The following is a 9002-nucleotide window of genomic DNA, read 5'->3' on the forward strand; positions in this document are numbered from 1 at the left end:
TTGGTCAAGCATTGTGCCTTGAATTAGAATGATAAGAAATAAAGGTAAGGTAGAGTTACCAAAAGTGGATTGTTTTGAAACTGTTTCAGCCTACAAAAATTTCCTTCTGTTTCTTTATTTAATTGTTGTTCACTATTCTAAGGTGGCGAGTTGGCAGAAACGTTAGCAGGCCAGGCGAAATGCTTAACGGTATTTCGTCTGCCGCTACGTTCTGAGTTCAAATTCCACCAAGGTCGACTTAGCCTTTCATCCTTTCAGGGTTGATTAAATAAGAACCAGTTATGCACTGGGGTCGATATAATCGACTTAATCTGTTTGTCTGTCCTTGATTGTCCTCTCTGTGTTTAGCCCCTTGTGGGTAGTAAAGAAATAGGTATTTTGTCTGTCTTTACATTCTGAGTTCAAATACCGCCAAAGTCGACTTTGCCTTTCATTCTTCAAGGTCGATTAGATAAGTACCAGTTGCTTTCATCCTTTCAGAGGGTGGGGGTGATAAATTAAGCACCAGTTGTGTACTGGGGTCGATCTAATCAACTGGCTCCCTCCCCCAAAATTTCAGACCTTGTGCCCAGAGTAGATTTTTAAATATTAATTTGGAAGTTATCATTTATTTGTTTTACTCATTAGGTTGTGGTCATGCTGTGGCACCACCTTGAAGAGTTTTTAGTTGAACAAATTGACTTCTTTACTTTCTTATATTAAGCCTGATATTTATTCTATTGGTCTCTTTTCCTGAGCTGCAAAATTATGGGAACATAAATACACCAACACTAGTTGTCAAGCAGTGGTCACACACACACACATACACACACACACACACACACACACACACACACACACAACACACACACACACACACACACACACACACTTATATACGATGGGCTTTTTATCAGTTTCTGTCAACCAAATCCACTCAGAAGGCTTTGGTTGGCTCAAGACTATTAGAGAAGAAATTTGCCCAAGTTGCCTCACAGTGGGACTGAACCAGAGACCATGTGGTTGGGAAGCAAGCTGCTTACCACTTAGCCATTCCTCCACCAATATTCAACAATTTGAACAAAAACATAGAGTTTTTTTTTCCTTCATTAAGTTGAATATAACTGAAATATTCATTGGTTAGCTTCTTACATTGAAAATAAACAAAGCCTGAAGCAATAATAAAGATAATCACAGGTATAGCTAAGTGGCCCAGAGGCTTACTTCTTTATCACATGGTTTTTGGTTCAATGTCCCATTGCATGGCACTTTGGGCAAGTTGCATAAGTGTCTTCTAATATAACCCTTGGGTCAACCAAAGGATTGTATGTGGTATATGCAAAAACTGAGAGACACTAGTTGTATGTATATATATATATATATATATATACATATATATATATGTGTGTGTGTGTGTGTATATATATATATATATGTGTATGTATATATATATATATATATATATGTATGTATATTTAAGTAGGTGAATGACATCTTCGTTCGACTCCATTCTTTCATTTATTTATATATATATGTATGTATGTATATATATATATATATATATATATATATGTATATACATGTGTGTATATATATATATACATACATACATAAATAAATATAAGATCCAAGGATCAAGGTGTAGAAGCAAGTTAGCTTCAAGCAATCTGTCGAAAGTATAAAAAGCAACTTTCAGAGACAATAGTGGTTTATTGAGATGGAAGGTTGCTGGGTTTTTTTTTTTATCAAAGTATGATAAATTGAAAAAAGTTCTTCACAGTAGACAACCAGGGTTGCTAGGCATGTGAATAAGAATTACAAGAGTTAAGAAATGGTGCTGATAAAACTTTGGCTACATATGTTTCATAGCAAGCAGAACTTCAGAAGTGCTAAATATCCAAGTGAGGTGCATACCGCAGGCTACTCTTCAGGCTAAGGACATCTTCTGATTAAATCTTCCATGTGTTAACATGTATCTCCTTGCGACAATGTAAACTTTCATTTTATCAATATATCCTTGGCCTGAAGAGTAGACTGTGGTATGCCTCTCACTAGGATATTTACCACTTCTGGGGTTCCACTTGCTATGAAATATATGTTGCCTGGATCTTATCTACTGCTTTCTTTAATTCTTGTGTGTGTGTGTGTGTATGTGTGTGTGTATGTATGTATGTATGTATGTGTGTGTGTATATATATATATATAATATATATATATCTCCTATCACCTATACCACTAGCTGCAATATACAGGTGCTTACATTTATCAAGTATTCACCCTGAATTTATTGTATCTAACTATATATATATATATATACATATCTGTAAATATAAAATGTGACATTTATTCGGTAGGCATGATAAAACTCTGTTCATGCACCTTTTTTGTATACATGTGTGTGTGTGCAAGTGGGTATGTATATATTTTTTGGCAAATGCATGGGTGAGCATGTGTGTGTTTCAAGTGAGGGTGGATGAGTATATACTTATGGGCACATATACATGGGTGTGCAGGCGGGCGTGCATGTATAGGTATGGACATGTGTGCTTACACGAATACTATGAACATTTTTACTCCCTCACCTTTACTGCTTCCCCTCACTTAGCCATCATTCCAGTAGCTCTTTTGTCTGAATAGTGGTCAATCACACAATAATTTCCCTTTGTTTAATGGTCATTTTCATAGCATTTTTTTCGATGGCCTGATAACTGAAGAGATAGCAGCATGGGTTTCTGCCCCGACATCCAAAACTCAGAGTTTTATCATGGCTGCCGAATAATTGTCACATATTACATTTACAGATAAATTCCTCTACTTACAGAATATATATAAAATATATATATATATATATATATATATAAAAAGCACCCACTACACACTCAGAGTGGTTGGTGTTAGGAGGGGCATCCAGCTGTAGAAACATTGCCAGATCAGATTAGCATCTGGTATGGCCTCCTGGCTTGCCAGTCTCCAGTCAAACCGTCCAACCCATGCCAGCATGGAAAATGGACATTATACAATGATGATGGAGATGATGATGAAATATATATATGTATATATATATATATTATTTATGTATATATATATATATATTTATGTATGTATATATATATAATATATATATATATATATATAAATACATAAATATATATATATATATATACATAAATAATATATATATATAACATATTATATATATATTTCATCATCATCTCCATCATCATTGTATAATGTCCATTTTCCATGCTGGCATGGGTTGGACGGTTTGACTGGAGACTGGTAAGCCAGGAGGCCATACCAGATGCTAATCTGATCTGGCAATGTTTCTACAGCTGGATGCCCCTCCTAACACCAACCACTCTGAGTGTGTAGTGGGTGCTTTTTATGTGCCACTGGCATGGGAGCCAGTCATGCGGCACTAGTATTGGCCACAACTACAAATTCCATTTACTTGTGATTTGATTTTTGATTTTGATTTCAATATGTATATATATATATATATATATATTTCAGATCACAGTGTTTGAATGTTTCGCTTATATAAATATGTATATATATATATATATATATATATATATATATAATATATAACAAAATGAACTTTCAAGGTACTGCACAAGTGAAAATATATAGGAAAGAGGGTTTTTTAACCCTTTAACATTCAGATTATTCTGTCAAATGTAAAGCTTATGCATTCACACCATGTAAAATTAATCTTGCATCATCATGGCTTTGAGATTTCAATGATGTGATTGTTTATTTTTAAAATGACACAATAAGGTAGCTATGAATGACCATATCTGACTAGTTTGAACATAAAATAGGTAAAATATTTTGGCTGGATGTGGCCGGTTAAAACACTAAAGGGTTAAAGATGTTTATTGACTTGACCAGTTTCACTTTTTTAAAAAAAGATTATCAAAAGTAAAATGTAAAGCTTTGTTGTGTTAAAAAATGGTTATCATAGTTATATTAAAATACAGTTATACAGTCTTTAATAAGTATAAGAAAATGTTAAAAAACAGATTCTTTGACAATGATAAGAAAATGTTAAGTTTACATGAAAGTGTTCAAAATAGGTAGTAAAATAAATTTATAATTATTTTAAGTTCATCAAAAATCATGGTTGTATAGAAGCATGTATAAAGAAGGAATCTTATTTAAGTATTTATACAGAAGTTTAGGGGAATGACCAACCCTTCCATCTTCATCTCCTGTCTTCTAGTGTATGTATAAGAAATGTTTGCTATTTTTAGAAATAGTGTGGGAGGTTGGTTGGTGGGGGAGAGTGTTGTGGAAACAAAAGGATGTTTTTGGTTTCTGGGCAAGTTTGTCATTGTTCAATGGTTTTGGGGACTGGTTTTAAAGTTCAAAATGGTGTGTGTGTGCATGTGTCTCTGTTCACGTTTCTATGTGTGTATATATATGTGTGTGTGGGGGGGGGGGCTTTTTTGATTGGTCTTAGAGTTCAGTGTTGTGGGTGTATGGGTCTGTGTATGTGTGTCTTTTATATTTAGCAGGGTGGTGCATGTATATGTGTGCACATTTGTGTGTGTATGTGAGTGTGATTTGTATTTGTCAGGGTGCTGTGTGCGCGCATTTGTATGTATCTATTTGCGTGTATGTGTTTGTTTGTGTGTGTTGTGTTGGTGGGGATTTCTGTATAAATACTAAAATATGATTCCTTCTGTATAACCATTATTTTTGATGAACTTAAAATAATTATAAATTTATTTTACTACCTATTTTGAACACTTTCATGTAAACTGTTTAAACAAAATGCCCCTCTTAACATTTTCTTGTCATAGTCAAAGCCTGTGGGAAGATGAATGGAAGCATAATATCACCCTCTCAGAACGTCCATATATATGATAATATTGAGTGCAGGGCTAGTAGGTTCACTGGTGCTGCTGGTGTCAGTGTGGTTGTCATCTCCAGCGATAGAGCTTGTGCTGGGATCATTGGTGTCAGTGTTGGTATTTCCGCCACTATTGCTGCTGCTGTTACTGTCAATGTTGTTGGATGATCCATTGCTGCTATGGTCGCTATATCTGGGCATCACCACAGCCTCATAGATGACTTCCTCAACCTTGCACTGGCTCTCCCCTGCCTCTGGACAGTCATTGTACACTCTACAAGAACTCGACTTCCTCTTTTTATGGGTGTTAGCTAATATACTTTATATGTTGAGTGTGCAACTAAAGGAGATCCTTAAGTTGTGCCTATTGAACAAAAGTCAATACCTATGTTATTTCTTTATTGCCCACAAGGGGCTAAACATAGAGGGGACAAACAAGGACAGACAAAGGGATTGAGTCAATTACATCGACCCCAGTGCGTAACTGGTACTTAATTTATCGACCCCAATAAATTCGGCGGAATTTGAACTCAGAACGTAATGGCAGACAAAATACCACTAAGCATTTCACCCGGTGTGCTAAAGTTTCTGCCAGCTCGCCGCCTTCAAGTCAATACTTATGTGTCTGCATGAAGTGTTTGTCTACTAACCTGAAGAATATTCTTCCCACACAAGTCTTGACATTGAGTGAGAAGGTTGGGGCAAACCAGATGATGTTCTGGCAGTGCTTCCTTTTGTGGATGCTAGGGCCCAGCGTGTAGGACATGCTGTCCTTCAACCCCACTGAACACCAGTGCTTCATTGTAGCAGTGGGGCTATGAAAATTTCTTGACTTGAGGATAGATTTGAGATTCTCTTGCTGACACCCTTCACTAGGTTCTTGAACATAATATAAAACCAAAAAGGTAAAATTCAATTGTCACTAATTGTGACTGATAGTGCAGAGTAGCATCTACATCATTAGAAATAAGAGCTGAAAGCCCTTATAGTTGCAGGAAACATATATCTATGCCCTGACAGGGGAGATAACCACCCCACAGTGAGCAAGATCACCATACTTGTCTAGTTTCATTTAGAATTAAAGTGCATCAATGGTAACCACTCAATTACTGGATGGTTTGGCTAAATCTCCACTGCCAGTATATAGCATTTATCATATGAATCAATGACTGATTCATCAAAATGCTAGTGTGAAAATTATAAAATAGTGAAGACAGTTATATGCAATATAAAACCAAAAAGGAAAATTTAAATTGTCACTAACTGTGACTAATGGTGCTGTCACAAACAATGCCAGATATTTCAACAATGCAATCAGCCTTGTGCCTGTTTGATCAGCTGTTAGAAGACATAGAAACCATCTAGTAAAAATGCACTATACCAACTTGCTGAGGCAGTTATGAAATGCCATCAGAACCAAATGCCTACCAAGAGTAACAAAATGGACCTTGTTCCATCAGGACAAAACTTCAGCAAACAAGCTTTTGCTTTCAAGAGATGCTCTCTATTCTCATAATCAGCTTGTGAACTTTGGAGCCCACCCTTGTACATATGTGTGCATGCATGCCTCTGTGTGTGTGTGTGTGTGTGCATATATACATTTTTATATGTATTTGTAGGTATATATATATGCATGTACATATATATTTATACATATATTTAGATATGTATATAGTTGAAATTTACAGAAAAACAAAAGACGAAGACAGGTGTATAAACAACAAGCAGATGTATTAGTTTGACACTCTTGAGCCTATGCTCTTCAACAAAAAGGAACATGAGAATATAAACAGAGAGAGAATAAAAAAAACTTGTGGATTTAGCGGTCAATCAAGGCGAATGGTTGGACAAAGGTAGTTAGACGGGAGAGCTAGGAAGAAGGGGAGATAATAAAGTACTGGTGATCCCAAAATGAAGGTGCTACAGGTGTACACACTCAATATGTGTGTGTGTAAATATGCACACACAAACACACACATATACATACATATATACATATGTATGACCGTTGGTTATTTCAAATTACATTTGTTTACTTTCGTACATCCACCCTATATTGTCTTGTTTGTTTGAGCCCTAATTCTATGCAAACTGATATATGAAGTTCTCAGTCTTATCACTAAAGGCATGAAACTGAGTATTAGTATTTTTGGTTTATAACTGATGAAGAATTAAGGTCTTTTTGTGTCTGTCCTACATGTATGTTTTGTGGTCTGTAATACATTTTTCATTTACTGAGTAACTGGACATCATGCTTCACAACTTTTGTGAATAGTAAGTTTATATATATATCATCATCATCATCATCATCATTTAGCGTCCGCTTTCCATGCTAGCATGGGTTGGACGGTTCAACTGGGGTCTGTGAAGCTGGAAGGCTTTGTCAGGCCCAGTCAAATCTGGCAGTATTTCTACGGCTGGATGCCCTTCCTAACGCCAACCACTCCGTGAGTGTAGTGGGTGCTTTTTACGTGCCACCCGCACAGGTGCCAGACAGAGCTGGCATATATATGGCATATATATTTGTATAAATATATTATATATATATATATATATATTATATATATACAAAATGGGACAAGAACGCAAAAAATCCAGACAGCTAGGTGATACAAAAATAGGACAAATATATATATATGTATATATATATATATATATTATATATAATATATATTATATATGCATGTAAATATGTAAAATATGTAGGCGCGGGCATGGCTGTGTGGTTAGGGAGCTTGCTTTGTAACTACCTGGTTTCGGGTTCAGTCCCACTGCGTGGCACTTTGGGTAGGTGTCTTCTGCTATAGCCCCAAGCTGACCGAAGCTTTGTGATTGAATTAGGTAGGCGGAAGTTACTGCCGTGTGTGTATATGTACATGTAGGTGCTCAGTGCCTCTCCGAAAGAGAGAGAGGAAAATACATATATGCAAATATGTACATATATGTGTGTGTGTGTATACATATGTATATATATATATAAATATGCATATATACATGTATATATATATATATGTAAATATTTATATATATATATGTATGTAAATATGTACATATATATATATGTATGTAAATATGTATATATATATATATATATATACCTATATGTAAATATGTACATATATATACACACCTATATGTAAATATGTACATATATATATATATATAAATATATATATATCCACCTATATGTGAATATGTATATATGTATTATATATATATATTATATATATATATATATATGGCAAATGAAAGACGGTAGATGGAAAATATGAGAATTTATTATTAATCATGACAATTGTTTTGACACTTCTAGTATCGATTCCTCATGGGTGGGACACTCAACAACTGCAATGCAATTGCGGAACAGTTATTTTAACGAGTTGTATTTATTTATCACCCAACGAGATACATTTGCATGGCCGGATACTCCTGAACCAGTTTTTGAGTGTCCCACCCATGAGGAATCGATGCAAGATGTGTCAAAACAATTGTCGTGATTAATAATAAATTCTTGAATATTCCATCTCTGTCTTTCGTTTGGCATATACATAATGATCACTACGAAAGTGACCATGCTTTACCAGTAAGCTACCAGGTGTAAACCATTTTTTATTATACATTTTATATATATATATATATATATATATATATATATATATGCGTACATGGAACTTTGTGGAAGCTTAAGAACCCTTCACATGGTCAGAGATTTAGGGATATCGTTACCGAGAAATTTGATGATAGGGAGAAGAATCTACAGTCCTGTAACATAGAAGGCAGCTGGAAATTTCTGTGAGATAACTTGCTGTGTGCCACAGACCAAATCTGTGGCTGGTGCAAAGTCCCTTCCAGACCTAGGGTAACATGGTAGTGGAACAATACTGTAGATAAGGCCATTAGAGCAAAGAAACAGGCTTGGAAGGCCTGGAAGAGTGGGAGTAGCAGGAGAATGTATCAGATAACCAAAAGGGAAGCTAGGAGACAGGTATATATAGCTAAGGGAGTAGCAGAAAAGAAGTTTGCCAATGTTGAGCAACATGAAGACTAAAGAACTGAAGTATTTTGGATTGTAAGTTAGTGTGTGTGAGAAAACCGTGATGCCATAGGAGAGAAGTGTGTTTGCATGGATGATGGTGCCCTTGCGCTTAATGATTCTGCAAAAAAA

This window comes from Octopus sinensis, linkage group LG3 (assembly GCF_006345805.1).
Source record: "Octopus sinensis linkage group LG3, ASM634580v1, whole genome shotgun sequence".
Taxonomy (NCBI): domain Eukaryota; kingdom Metazoa; phylum Mollusca; class Cephalopoda; order Octopoda; family Octopodidae; genus Octopus; species Octopus sinensis.